Here is a 15,031-nt window from a genome sequence, read left to right as displayed (position 1 = left end):
TTTAAAAATCTTTTTTCTTTTTCTTTTTTTTCGTAATTTGCATCAAATAAGTAAATAAAAAGAAAGATAGAACAAGAAATCGTGATACGAAGTTACACTTGTAGTCAGATTAAATAAACTTCATTTTGTATATGAAATGTTTTGAAAATACTTTTAGCTTATCGTTAAACGTATATGGAACATATTCCAACTTTTTTATATTGTTCTGAATCTAAGGCTTATTGAAAATTTACAGACTATTTTCCGCATCGCAAATCAATGCTTTGAGATTCTCCCCAAAAATCGTTAGACGTATTTTATTGTGCAAACTCATAAATTATGTTTAAATTTCATTATTGTTTTTGAGATTTTAAATTAAATTTTTACCTGCAAGGCTTTTTAATAATTAAAAAATCTGGTAGAAAGGAAGAGGTAAAAAATGAAATTACATAAAATAGGGGAAAAGATGAAGATTCTTATAAGAGAAATATACAATTAGTTCAACATAAAGAAAACAGCATTTTATACTTAATTTTTTAAACAGTTCAAAATGTCCGTCACCATGAAATAAATGTACTAAGGCGGTTCAGGACACATTTTGAAGGAAAAAAACTAAACAATTTAGAGTTTTGAATTTTTTTGCACTGATTTACCATCTGTTTAGTAAGCAAAATCATAACACATAAACATTTTTAATTTTTTTTTTTGAATTTAAATTGAATTTGTTTAAAAAATGGGGTTGTTTTAAATCGCTAAAACTTAAAATATTCTTGGTCAATTTTCAGACAAAAACTGCAAAAATATCTAAGCTTTAATTTTTATTCGGCGATTTAAAAAATATTAATTCAATAAAAAATAGAAAATATTTAAAAAAAAAATTCAAAGATACTTTTTAAAAAAAATCATATTTTTAAAAGTAAACGTTGTTTTTTTTTTTATTTATTTATATTTTTTTATAAAGTTAAATAGAAGATTAGTTAAATGCATGCAACAAAAATAGCAATATCTTTCGTTATAATTAAGATGGAAACAAGATTCAAACGTCCTTTCAAACATTAAAAAAAACGGAAAAGTTTTTTAAATGATAAAAAATTGCAAAATTTGATGATTTTTGGGTCTCGGACCCCCTTGAGCAGAAAGTTACCACTCTTAAGCCAGGGCTAAGGCTCTATACCGACAGTCCGGTTTTGACATCTAGAGACTGCAATTTCGTCCTTAAATCCCTAATCTCAGTTTCGATAAGAGCATGTACTTCCAGCTCGGTTATTGACTATTCCAGACTGATGAGTCAATATCAAGAAACTGTAATCTCAGGACGTCGTAACCGGGCTGACAGTATATTGCATGTAGGGATGTATACTTGTTGATCATCGATCAGCTGGGCCTAACTAACATCTGATGTTAGGTGGAGCTCAGTCTCAGTTTAAGCTTTGGGGACCCTTGATTTTTATTTTGATAAATTGAAGACTAAAATTGGAAAACGCATTAACAGAAAAAAAAATTTTTTGTATTTTTTTTCCGTCAAAATGAAGTAAATGTCAAGCATTTCACTGTGATAAACGATTTATATACATATCCCCCCTAAAAGTAGTTACATTAACGTTGTTAGGGTCCGCTAGTGGAGCAAGAGTTAGCGCCTGTGCGGTGGAGAACGCAGTAAGTGCCTTGAAGGTTACTTATCTTGGTTGTCCAAATCCATAATGCAAAAAAAAAAAAAAAGGAAGCCGCAGTAAGTGCCACAATCCGACTGGAATCTTATTTTAGATGCCCTATAAAATTTTTTATTTGGCACTGACTGCGCTTTCCATTTTTAGTCTTAAATTCTTCTGAATACTGCGCTCATTTATGTTGCATAGGATTAATTCACAGAGCGTTGAACCAAAGCTCACTAATACCAAAAAAATTATTTCCAGGTATGATCTAGCAAAATTCAGTATTAAAGTTTTTTCTCTTCTCTCTCTCCTCGCTATACATACAGAAGTTTTGTGATATTAAGGGTGTTTTGGATTTTAGTACAATTCAACAGTTCTGTAATCAGATTTTATCCTTTTTTCCCTGGTTGCCCCCACTCAGATATTTGAGTATATGCCATTTGTCCTTTCCTCCCTCATCTAAAAAATTTGAAATAACAAACTTGCTTCCTTGGCTGTTCATGTTGAATAAATGAAAATACGGACTTAAAATAGTTTTTAGATTAATGATTTTTATATAGTAAAACAGATTATTATTCAGACTTAAGTGGATTAGTTGTTCAGCAAATATTAACTCTCTAAAATGTATATACAGTAAAACCTGTAAAGTTGACTACTTGGTTAAGTTGGCCGCTATTTTCACGCACATAATTAGATTTACATCATATAATTCAACCTCTGTAAGTTGACCACCTGTTTAAGTTGACCACTAAAGTAGGGCACCGCAAGTGGTCAACTTACACAGGTTTCACTGTATATATATTTTTTGAAACAAAGTTGATGCGTTTTAGTAAGTTTTATCCACTACTTGACAAGTTTGTGATTGAAAGATGAGCTTATTTCTACAATATTGTTACTTAATAACTGAACGTAACTACTTACTGTATCTGACTTTTTTCGTACAATGTAATAAATTTTTTAATTTCATAAAAATTGGCATTTCATTTATTTGTTCTCAAACATCCTCCTAAAATTGATGAATCTCATTTTTGTTAAAATGTCGCTTTTAACAGAAATACAGTTCAAGCAATTTAAAAACTGGAAACAAATTAATATATTGCTTTCTTGAAGGGCGTTATTAAATACTAATGCATTTTAATTGTTCTTAACCCATCAGAACTCACTTCAAACAACTCTTCGTGAGAATTGTTCTCATACCACCTACTTCCCTTAAAAATGTATTTTAGTTAAAGATATTTCATTTTACTATTTATTGTAAGCACCACATGTGGTACAAAATAGTAATACTTGCTGAAACAAATAAAATATTTGACGAAAAGAAAAAAAAGTATTTCTGCAGTCAAATCTCGTCAATACGAACTCGACGGGGACGCAAAAATATTTCTGGTTTGCCGAATTTCGTGTTATTCAATTTCTACGCTTACAGATTTTGTGTTAGCAGACTTTTTTTTTTTGTGAGGCTCAGAAAATACGGGAGCCAAAATACGCTGTACAAAAGTGTACACACAAGCATTTATATTTATAGTTTTAATTAGAAACGTATATTAAGAAACTTATCTTTATTGTCAAAATAGAAGAATAAATTGTACTACCAGTACACATTAATTTTGAAAAAAAAATGAATCAAATATATTCAAAAGATATTTGATTCAATGTTTTGAAGTAACATCCTTATACGAAATTTTCTACCTCTTAACAGCTTCACACTCGCGAGGGATTATCTTGCTGCATTCAGAATCGTTTCATAGTTTGTAATGTCGCCCCTTTGTTTACACCAAATAAAATTTCGCCTTCAGGATCAGCACCTTCTTCGTCTTCTGTTTCAGTTTCACATATGTTTTCTTTCAGGGTTCCATAACAGTAACTTCGTCAACCTCCGAAAGTTAGTAATTTCATGTAAAAGGACAGGGACTTTTTTTTTTTTTTCCAAGGCCTTAAAATTTACTTCGTCTTACGCGGGATCTCGTCTAAATCATCTTCGTGTTAAACGGTTGATTTAACAATAATTTAGCTTTATCTGACGGGAAGGTGTTTTCCCATTTGGTTCAAATATTTCTCCACGGGGCGCTTCCGCTCAACTGACCGGAAACACGATTGACCAATCCGGTGTCTTCCAAGTGTACGTAGGGTCTGAAGGGAGGGACTTAGGTGCTCGGACATTCAAGGCTGTTTTCAAGAGTAAATTTCTAAGCTTAACAATCTAGTGCTCTAGCTTGGCACGATTTTTTGCACCATTTGGGGTTCAGGGCGGGGGTTGCCATTGAAAAGTGGAGTAGAGCAACTGGGCTAGCACCATTCGGGATTCCGGGAAGGGGGGGGGGGTCCTTTTGAGAAGTTCCACGGGGTGAAAGCAGTGAGCTGTATAGTAACCCTGGAGTGCGGATCGGGTCGAACAGAGCCGGCCTTAAGCCGATTAGAGTAAAAGATCCCAATGGGGCCCCGCGCCAGCAGGGGCCCCGCTCTAAAAAAATATTTTTTTCCTCACAAAAGAAAATAAAGGAAATATAAGGTTCAAATGAACTTAACTGATATTAATCATAATATGCTTAACTGATATTTAATCTGGCGGGTATGGAGCTACTTTCAGTGCAATTGAGGTAGTATAGGGGGAATTTCCTGAAGCTTTTAGCATCCCTATTAAGTCCAAAACTACTAGTCTCAAATAAATTTCCTGAAGAAAAAAATAAAACATATAGACAGCTAAAAATTTTTAAATCCATATCTAAGGCGATACCTGCTGTATCCTATAACTTCCGATCAAGAGAAAGGAACTAGGTAGTGGGGAACCAAAGTACAAATTTTTAATTATTATTAGCAGTCCGCAATAACGCAAGGATCAAGGACCCCTATCCCAGGATCTACTCGTATTACATGGGCAATGCGGAAAATTACATGAAACTCCGAAATTTCAGGAATTTCCAAAGCTATCTTTTTAATTTCATTTATATATTTACTTTTATTATTTTTTTACTTTCTTTATTAGTATTGATAAAAAAAATCTTAAAACTTAGCAGCAATGCCCATTTTTTTACTACACAATTAACACCAACGTAAGTGCAATTCTGAAAAATAAATGATAAACTCCAAATACTGCGTATTTAATACGCGGAAAACATCTCCATAACAATTCTAAAGAAAGCAAATTGCCATTCTTCTTCTAACGTTTATACATATAGAATGGAATTTGGTTTTTAAATCTTCAAGGTCAAAAAATTACTTGGAGCCAACCAAACTCTGACATCTCTCTTAACGTGACTGAAGATGCGTGTTTAAGACCTTTATTTCAAAAAGTTCAGGAGAAGGATAATCAAACGCTCACCCTTACATCAACATTATCACAAAAAACGGACTAAAATTACATCATTCAGTTTGCAATTTTAAAGGATTTCCAAGGAAGGAAGAGATTCATAAATTTCCTTCTTCTCTTCTATCGTCTCTAAAGGTAACCTAAAATAGTGTTTTTAAGATTCAAATTTCGAAATATTTCATGAGGAAGGTCTCTGAAACATTTTTACTATCTAATGACCCCTTTGTTTAGCATCAGCACAATAGCTTAAAATTTCCCTTTTAGAAAATACTACCACAAGAAAGCACTCGAACCTTTCCTTCAAATGGATAACATAAAATTTATTTCGGTATCGAAAAAAATTCCGGGAGGAAACTCCTCCCGTTTCCCTTATCATTACCAAACAGGGCATAAAACTGAGTTTTTTTGCGCCATAAAACCCTCTATTTTGAAAGTTTTCCGTAGGAGATCACTAAATTCCTTCCTTTTCCATTTTCATCAAACATCATCTAATGGGGACAAAAATTTCTGAGAGGAGCCCCCAATTCCCTATCGTTACCAAAATTAATCTAAACTTATCTTAAATTTTAAAATAAAATTTGGTAGGCGGGGAACCTCCGCCTCTCCCACTTTCCCCTCAGTTTATATAAAATTGTCCAAAGTTGCGATTTTAGACGTCAGCTTTGAAGACTCTTCCAGGGGACTGTGGGTGTTTTATCTGACCTCTAACGTCCCTCTTCTCTCCCCCCCCCCCTCAAACCTCATCTCCGTACCAAAACTGCCTTTTTAAACTTCAATTTCGAAAAATTTCCAAGGAGAGCTCCCCCGTTCCCTGCAATTCCGTTCCACTTCTGACACCCCAAAGACGTCTGGTCTTTTGCTTGTGGTCTAAAATTACTTTTTTGTGGACAGATACATTTTGGTGCATTTTCCTTTTCTTTCCTAAGTTATAAATTGCGCTACCCGCTTACTTCCAACGGTGAAGGGGTTCTCACTTCTCAAAGTTGCACAATAATGATCGATAGAAAAATGATTTTTTACTGGGTGGGTTGATTTATTCAATGAAAATAAAAATTAAAAACTCCAACTGAATGGACTTTTATCAAGTTCTTTCACAATAAGCGAACTAAGAATTGGAAGAGAGAAGTCTACGGTGACCATCCGTCCCGGTTTTGGAGACAATATTCCACATTTTTTGGAGGTTATTTAATCAATAATGTTAAATTCCCATAATATCTTCCAATTTTACAAAAAAAAGGAAGAAAAAATCAGCATCTGGGAAGCCATTCCCTCAGTCCCACACTTCTTTTGACACCCCAATTTTCTCATGCACCAACCGCATGTGATTGGGCATAAAGATTCTCAGAGCTACTTTTCTTACGTTTTTAAAATGTACACTTATTTTTGTGGCCATTCATTCATTCGTTTCTTAAGAAATAAAAAAAAAGTAAAAATCGAACGTGATATAGAAATTTGAAGGAAGACGGATAATTGCGGCAGTTTCGAATCCTTGCTTGAATTTAAAAAAAAAAATAAAAATCGGTCAGCATTTCTCGAATTTGTACGATCAATCTGTAAGGGGCCCCGCCAGATTTCTCTAATCGGGCCCCGCATGTGCTAAGGCCGGCTCTGGGGTCGAATCGGATTGGGGTAGAGTGTAACCTTCGAATCTCGCCAATGTTCCCCTCGTTAGGCTTAGGAACTGGTCTTAGCATTGGAGTCTACGAGGACGCTCGCAAGCTTTAAAAAATATTTAAAAATAACCCATTTGCTTTTTGCTATCAAATGACCGGTTTTTAGCCACATCACGTTGTCGGTCGGCTGAATATATACATCATTAAACAGAACAATTCTTTACTTTTATTTAGTATTAGAATAAAAATTTGGCTACTTTTCTTAAACCATTATTGCCAAAGACTCGGGTTGACGTGAGATGACGTAGAAGGAGAGGGAGGGAACTTTCATCTCTCGGAGCGCTCGCAGATATGTTTTTCTTTCCCTTCGTTTTTTGTTTGTTTCGCTTAATAAGAGTAAGAATAAACAGATACAGTGAAACCTGTGTAAGTTGACCACTCGCGGTGCTGTACTTTGGCGGTCAACTTAGACAGGTGGTCAACTTATAAAGGGGTTATGATTTTTTTTTTTTTTTTTGTCATTTCTTGCACCATGTATTCATTTTTTAACGAATTCACCCTTACTCTTTCTATTTAACTCAAACACTAATTGAAAATACTATTCAAATATTTTTGTCATTTTTTCCTTGTTTTCAACCATACTAGACACTAATTCTGGAAATTCCATATGTGCCCAGCTAATTTCCTCTGGCTTTCTCCCTTTTCAATTAATTTTCATATTTCATACTTTTTATTAATCTCAAGTTCAGTTAACTTTCTTTTTGTAGCCTTTTTATATAAAACTTATAGCAAAAAGACCAACAAGCTCGACTCTCTCAGTTAATAAAATGTCCTATTTCTTAATCCCTTGCACCAGAAATATGTAACTTTACTATTTAGCAGACTCACATCTGCGTACCCCCAGTGCGGGGGTCCACGTCCTTAAGGGGACTAACGCCCTAGAAATTAAAAAAAAAATAGCACTAAAACTTGTTAACTTTACAAATAGACACTGCAGGCTACTAGGTAGAGGCCCTACATATTTTGTTGCAGGGTCCCAAAATTTATAGATCCGGGCTACCGGGCCTGTTCTTTAGCACAATTCCAGTGTTGCCACAACATATTGCAACTGAAAAAAAACTTGCACTTTTGTACTGACACCTATCTTCTTTGAACAGAGAGTGGGCTATCTTAAATAGAGAACAACGAATGAAAAACAAGTTGCAGAATAAAGAGCAGCATAAGATTTATGTTTGCGGTTTTATTTAGTTAGTAAAACGTTAGTAAAAGCTAGTAAAATGCTAGTAAAAGCATTAAAAATTTTCTTGGAAAGCTATCAAAAAAAAAAAAAAAAAAAAAGATAAATAAATAAATGATAAAATATAAAATAATTGTTAAAGAAAGTTTTAAAAAATAAACCAAGTGGTCAACTTACAAAGGTTTTTTTACAATACTTCAAACCAAATTTGGTGTATATTAGTGGTCAAGATAGACAGGTGGTCAAGATAGAGAGGTGGTCAAGTTACAGAGGTTTTCTTTCAATATATAAGATAGGACTAATTCCGTTCCTGACAAAAGCGGTCAACATAGACAGGTGGTCAACTTACAAGGGTGGTCAACTTTACAGGTTTTACTGTAATTTGTTCATGAAAATTTTAATTGTATAATTAAAAATGTTAGTATTTTTCATCGAGAACGTAGGATTATTTAATACAGTACTTCTTAAACAAATGCAGATTTATTTCAATTTATTAACCATTTACCTACTGTAAAAGCACTTAAACGAGTCGTAATTTTTGCGAAAATGAACGTATCGGTGACTATAGTGAATTGTGTGTGAATAGAATAGAAAGTTTAAATATTTCGGCTTAAATTTTCGCGATAATAATGAGCTCGCGAAAATTAAAGTAAAACGAAAACAAGTCTTTTTACATTCACAGTATTGTTTTTGTATGTTTCTCTCTTTATCTCTTTTCTACAAGGAAATTTTAGGTTTTCTTTCTCAAGTATTCAGCAGATATTTTTTTGTAAGTATTGTGTTGTCTTCCTAAAATTTATTCAAAAAAAAAAAAAAAAAAAAGGTTTTTAGCTAAAACTATGAGGTATAATAATTTTTGAATCACAGATTTTTTTTTTTCCCCCGATCGTCAGGAAAGAATTTATTGAAGAAAAAACTTATCAATTTTCCTTTTACACAATTCCGAGTTTTTTTTACAGATTTGTGACATATCGCATTATATTTTCATCTTTTTGAGAACTATTTCTTTTGCAATGTAAAGAAATAGTTGGAAAAAATTAAAAGAAATTATGTTTAAACTCCCAACATTATTATAAATTATTTTAAAATCATAAACACTTAGAAAGTTTAACAACAAAGTTATCTAAGAATAACAAAAATCAAAAATTTTTTATTCTTATAAAAGATTAGCACTTTCTTCTTCATTTTCTTCAGTTTTATTCTATACAAATTTGACATTTAAAAGCTGTGGAAACTAAACTTTTTAAAACTAACAGGAATTCAGAAATTGAAAAGTACTTTTAAAAAGCGGTCGTATAGCATAAAGTCATAATGTGACGGTACTTCCCAACGTATTTTTCTTAGATTCATTTACATCTACAAAGAATGTCGGAACTATATAGGCTTGGATCTACCTAAGCTACCAGCCTATGGGGGGGAGGCAGGGCCGATCCTAGGGTGTTGGCCGCCCGTGTGCAAAGACCTAATGTGCCGCCCCTCAAGAGTAATTTGCATATTTTGACTCATCTTTAACGTCCATATAAATCTTTCTTCAAATTTCTATACCAAGTTCCAATTTAAAAAAGAAAGGAAAAAAAAAAAAACAGAAGAATGATAAACTTATAAAAAGGAATAAAAGTTTTATAGTAAGAAACTCCTTAGGTACAATTTATATCTTTGAAGAAAGTAATAGATACCAAAATTTACTAGTCTTAAAAACGCATTTTATAGTCTGTCGTCGGTGACATCAGAGGAAAGACGGAGGAGGGGGGAAGCGGGGGCGGGGGATCAGGGGAGGGGGAGTTACTCCGAGAAAATTATTGAAATTTGTGTATGAAAAATAGTTTTAGGTTATCTTTGGTTGTGTTCGGTTCCAAGGACAAAATAGTCGGGTATACTCAAGGTGCATGGAGAAATTTTCGAAATTGATGTCAAATATCGCAATTTTAGGAACTTTTTCGAGACTTCAGGAGATAGTAATGTTGATGTTCTTTCCTAAAATTCTTTTCAAATTGAAATCAGTTTGAAGCTATTTTTTGTGACCGTAGCGTAGGAAAGATCGGCGCTCTTCCCGAAAATTTTCCGAAACTGAAGTTTAAACACGCAATTTTGGGTTACCTTTGTTGACGTTGAGAGGAAGGGAGATTCAATCGTCTCCCATCGAAGGTTTTCGAAATTGAAGTTTAAAACGCAAATTTAGGCTGTCTTTGGTGATGGTAGGGGATCTGGCGGCTTTCCTCCAGTAATTTCTCGGCACTATTGTTTAAAAAACCCATTTTGGGCTATATTTGAAAACGATAGGGGAAACGTGAAAATATTCCGAACCGAAATATTTTTCAGAACAAAAATTCATTATAGGTTTTTTTTTAGAAGGAAGGGTTTTGTGGCTCCAAGCGGATGTTTCTAAAAGCGCAATTTTATACTGTCTTTGGTGACGTTAACAATACTGGGAAGCTTCAGTGGATCTTACGTATATTTTTCGATATTAATATCTGAAAAATACAACTATAGACTTTTGTCCACCTCTCCTCAACGATTGATGGGTATGCACTAGCGTGGTGAAAAGTTACATCAGCCAAGCAGTTCTCCTCCGGAATTTTTTAGAAATTGAAGTCGCAAAAACGTATTTTATTCATTGTTTGATAACAATGGGACTAAGAGCGGGCGGGGGTTCAGTGTGCCCTCACGAACTATTTTTAGAAACTGAAGTCAATTTCATGCTAGTTTAGGCAGGAAGGGTTCTGTGGCTCCACGGAACCGTCTAAAAACGAAATTTTGAGGTATAGTGATTGCATTGGAGAAAAGCGGGATCCGGGGTCTTTCCCGAAAGTTTTTGAGACTAATGTCTGAAAAACGCAATTTTAGTTTGTTTTTCAGTAAATTAATTGAGAGGTGTGGTATTAGGGGCTTCTATAAAGACGCTAACTGAGACTGTCTTTGGTAGTAATTGCAAAAAGTCCATCGCAAAAATTTTGAAAAAGAAATCCGAAAAATGTCATTAAGCAATTTTTGATGACATTAGGAAAGGCTGTTCTTTAAAAACATATTTTAGATTTCGGAGCCAACATTTTTAGGCTATGTTTGTTTAAGTTAAGGTGGAAGGGGTGAATCAGAGATTTAATTGGGTCCTTAAGATCGGTGGTTCAACCAGTGAAATGTTCCGAAATTCAAGTCCTAGAAACGCAATTTTAAGCCTTCTTTAGTCTCGTCAAGGAGGTCATGGCATCCTTTTGCATCTTCGTTTAAACTTACTACCTAGGGCAAGAGCCCTGTCCTCCTACCTGATCTGAAACCGAGCAGTTCATTTGGGAGTTTAATTAGAAAAAATTGCCGCCAAGTGGGAAAATTACAAAATTTTAGTTCGTCATTCATATTTATTTGACTCTCAAAGGAGCCGCAATTTTCCACTTCCTTTCCATGCATCCACGATTATTGAACACAGATTTTGGTGTTTGAAATGTTTATGATGAGAGTATCTAATCAGTATAGCTTTTTTTTTATATAAGTAAAAAATGTCTTCATTGTTTAGGTCTATAAAAGCTTGGAGGGTAAACATTAGTGGCCGCCCTCGGTGCTCCTTTTAGAAGACACCCTTTCATGCTTCAGAAGGAGGCCATTTCCTTCATTTCCCCTCCCCTGTATCCATGCCTGATTACCGGTTCTGTCACAAATTTTGCAACCAAATGAAGCATGTGTGTAAAGAGTAGATATTAATGGACAATGAACCAACACAATGTTCCCAAACATTCTATTTTTCTTAAACTGTGCTATATGCTGTCGGGAAATCGACACTTACTTTGATAATTGAACATTTAAAATTCAGCATATTTATTCCACTTATTATAAGTTATCTTGTGAGAAATTTTTGAAGAATTTTTCTTGATTATAAGAACTACGTGATGCGGTCTGCGGCCGCCCCTTGCTTCGGCCGCCCTTGTGCGGTGCACACTCTGCACACCTGTTAGGATCGGCCCTGGGGGGAGGGGGGGCTCCATTAAGCCCCTACAGATTTTGTTGCAGGGGGACCTAAAATGTACGGATACGAGCCTGGAACCATAGTTGTGCATATCAGTTGATGCTTTGTGTTGTGACAAGAAATAATTTTCTGAGCTTCAATTGTGGAGGTTCTAAGCAGGTCCGAATCTACATTCCGACATAATTTACTAGCTGCTTCGCCCTACTTTGCAAAGTCTACCTCGGAAATGAAGGTTATGTCAAGTGACGTTCAACAATCAGGCTTGAACAAGAAAACTTTTCAAAATTTCCCGACAGATTGCAGAAAAATAACCAAAAAGGAAATTTTTTAAATTCCTTGACTTCAAGAAAAGCCTCAAAACAAAAGCTAGAATTTCAGTATTTATAAGATTGCAAATATATTTAACGCATGTGAATAAGAATGAGAACCAGGTTGGAGAAGAGCATAATATGGTGCTGTGTGCATATCTATAGAATGGTGCGCGGCTCTTGCCCCTATCACAGGGCTAAAATTCCTTACACTATGCCATTTACCAAACCTTTAAATTAATTTCTCCGTAACCCCTCTTCCCTTCCGCCCATTAGCAAATATTTTTAAAACATTTCTTAAACGAGCACACACACAAAGCATGATCAAACAAAATCACTTTGGTTTGTCATAAGATTAATATATAATTGCCATAAGTTAATAGAGAATGGATACGTTGAGAAAGTGGACGCTTTGAATCAACCGTGAGAAAGTATTTTTCTGCAGTGACCAACGCTTGTTTTTCTTCTTTTGATCAAAAGCATCCCATTGCTGAGGGTGTGTGTTCTTCGAATGAAGCCCCCCTTCCCCGATTGAAGATAGCAGTACAAAGAAAACAAACCGAGGCAAACGCTTAAAAGGTCCTCCTTCCCCCAAAACCGTAATAAAACTGTCCTCTTCATTCTTGCATTGACGAATTGTTTTCCGCCTATTTCCGTGGGAAAAGTAGGAAAATGGTTAAAAATAAAGGCACATTTTAAGCCTATATCCCAATCCTTTATTTTATTATATAAAGTTGAAGAAAGAAGTTAATAAAAATGTGTACGCAAACATAAAATGAAAAATACAAAATAAAATTAAAAAATGCGATTTTGTAGCTGTATGAACTAAAAAGTAAAAAACAAATATCAGTAGCGAGATCCTCAGTAATGAACCTTCCCGTATTGTAATTAATGTATATTTATATTTCTGGGGTAATGCAACGTCCCCATAGTCTATTAATTCTTGCTGTATTAATAAACTATGCTTACTATACATAAACTATTACTTACTGCTGTAATAATAATACCCCCATGAGTGAGTATCGGATTGGGGAAGGGGGATACTCCCTCATGGGCGGTAAGGAGGGGTCCTTACCACAAATGTTCATGTTTTGAACGTTTTACCTCTCTTGCACCTCAAATGAATGTTCTCTTCCTCTCCAAAAAAAAAAAAAAAAAGGATATTTAACTAAATAGTGGAAACTAATTAGGGGGATGCTACTTCGAAAAATTTTAAGTGAGGGGAGGGGGACGGTGGTCATATTTGGATTCAGGAGCTCATTTTTCCACATGAATCAGCAAGAATGATGTGAAAAGAATTTTTGAAGAGGCTTTTTCATTTCTTTTCTTTTATTATTATTATTATTATTATTATTAATTTGATTGCGCAGTGTTATCAAAAAGAAGTATGTTTTTCTTTAAAAAAAGATACAGTTGTTGCAAATCAGCAAGTTGTGGTAATCGTAAAATAATTATGAAAACAAAACAAAACATGAGAAGAATTCGCTTAGAATTACAAAATACGTTGTAAAAGAAATGTATTAGAAATTCAGAGTGATGTTTCAGAATTAATATTTCAGAATCATTCCCCCATTGTATACATTAGTGAGGGGATGACAGTGAGGGAATTGCTGCAATTTGATTTCAATAGCCACGACCCAGGCGTAATAAATTTCTGAATTTAAGCACACAAATATTCTTTAACAAGGAAGTAACGATTATTCACTTTTCATGCATTATTTTATTATCCTTTTCTTATGAAAACAGAGTGGGGAAATGACAAACGTAAAAAAAACGTTACCTGATTTGGTGAACTCAGATCTCTACTTTATTCTACTTTTTTTCAGCTGTTAATTACTAAAGGTGAATTCCAAGAAAAAGGAGACATGACACTTGAGTTTTAAAAATTAATAATCTGCCACTTGCCATATACTATTCCCTTCAGAAATAATTGAATTTCTTGAATCTTAACCTGTTTTTTCCCAAATAGTTTGATGACTTTCAGAAAATCAAGTGCAAAATCAAGTTTTCTGTTTATGTTTTTACGCAGCAAAAATCTCTGCTTTGTTACATCTGTAATTCAAATAAACTTATTATCAACATATAATATTCAGGTTAACTTTTATCTTTTGAATGTCTAGGTAAACTTTTTGGTAAGTTTTTTCAAGTTTCTTTATTTCAACCATGAAATAGATTAATAAATAAAGTGACAATTTGATGTCCTTCCGTTACTGAAATACTACATCGCAATTAGTTCACCAAGAACCTATGGGATATAGAAGTTTTTTTTTTTTTAATGCAAGGCTGAATTTTGTCCCTTGTCTAGGAGGCATAGTTAAAATTTTAGTAGATATTTAATTTATATGGTTTTTAATGGCAACGGAAGGACTAAAAAAAAAACTTTAACGGAAGGGCATTTATCTATAAGCTAATGCAGGTTGCAGGGTATTATTTAAGAACGCTAGTAGAAAACAAACTATTGTTTAAAGTAAGTAAGCACATTGAAGACGGGCCTGATAATCGTCTTATCATCCATTTTAATCGTAAGCTTTTATTCATGCATGCGATTGGTGACGAGGGAAAGATCACTGACTTAAAAATTTTATCTGTTGCCAGTTTCTGTTAAATAAACAAAATACTTCTTATTTATTTCAGCAAGAAAGGCTTTGAAAAAGATTTAAAAATTTCCCTTGATCCTACTTTTGGGGGTAGCTACACTTGGAAGTTTAGTTACGTTTCCTTTTCCGTGCTGTCCTCTGTTATTTAGAGAGAAAAAAAAATCATTTGAATTTTGACACCTTGAGTTTTCCGCCAACACGAATTGCGATAGGACCCTACTCGTTGAAGTTCATGTTCCTACAGATGAAATGGAATGTAAATGGCAAAGAAATCTGCACCCGTCCAAGAATGACACATAATTTTACAGAATAGATAATACGAGGCATATCCATGAAAAATAAAATAGTGATAAGGATGCAGTAATTAAGATTGTGATTTTATG

Source organism: Uloborus diversus, chromosome 5 (genome assembly GCF_026930045.1).
Source record: "Uloborus diversus isolate 005 chromosome 5, Udiv.v.3.1, whole genome shotgun sequence".
In the NCBI taxonomy this organism is placed as follows: domain Eukaryota; kingdom Metazoa; phylum Arthropoda; class Arachnida; order Araneae; family Uloboridae; genus Uloborus; species Uloborus diversus.
The sequence above is the reverse complement of the archived record's forward strand: the minus strand, read 5'-3'. Positions refer to the sequence as shown.